Here is a 929-nt window from a genome sequence, read left to right as displayed (position 1 = left end):
TCCTTCGTTGTCTCTATGGATGCCTATGTCGTAGCCCCCCTGGTTGCATCTCTGGTTGCCTCTGTGGTTGCCTCTGTCGTTGCCTCTCTGGTTGCCTCTGTGGTTGCCTCTGTCGTTGCCTCTCTGGTTGCCTCTCTGGTTGCCTCTCTGGTTGCTGACATGCAGAACTCGGGTTTCTACGTAGCCGATTGTATGAATTTAGATGATTATTATGTTCATAGATGTTTATCTGATGTTACCAGGATGTTCAGCTCCAGCATCGCTGACCTTCTTCATCCTCTAAATGTTTTAGTCTTCGTTGCTTTCTGAACTTTATGGATCAGTAAATAATAAATATGGCTGCAGTAGAAGCAGCTTCTCCTCTTCATCACTCTTTCCTCCTCATTTGCAGATAAATCGATCAAATCTTTTCTGAAATCCTCACATCTTCCTCTGATTCTGCGTTCAGCCTGTCATTTACAGTTTGACTTACCCTGGTGGTGCCACCAGATGGCGCCGGCGTTACAGCAGCACTGCATCTATAGGATTCTGGCATTTATTAAATCTGAGTGATGGAATGAAAGCAGCAGTTTATCTTTTTAATTGTAGTGGTTTTGTCGTGGTGCCGAAGCTAACCACCAGGATTCATTTCTTCTTCCTTCATTTTCATGTAAACGCAGCTAAAAGTTTGACATTCATAATGATCAGAACAGCAACACTACCTGAGGATAAACGACTAATGCGACATGTTGGCCTAACGCAGAGGTTCCCAAACTGTGGGGTGCGCCCCCTAGGGGGGGCACCGTGCCATTGCAGAGGGGGCGCGGGAAGCCCCCCTCTGCAGACGGCATTTCATCCAGCCGTCTGGATGAAACAAAACGAAACATGAACACTGTATGCGCTGGGTTTTTACCTTACAATGGCCAACTCTCTGTTATTCCTCTGTAAAT

The sequence above is a fragment of the Poecilia latipinna genome, unplaced genomic scaffold (assembly GCF_001443285.1).
Source record: "Poecilia latipinna isolate Pla-1442-1.1 unplaced genomic scaffold, P_latipinna-1.0 Scaffold3896, whole genome shotgun sequence".
NCBI lineage: Eukaryota > Metazoa > Chordata > Actinopteri > Cyprinodontiformes > Poeciliidae > Poecilia > Poecilia latipinna.
This window is presented reverse-complemented; position numbering follows the sequence as displayed.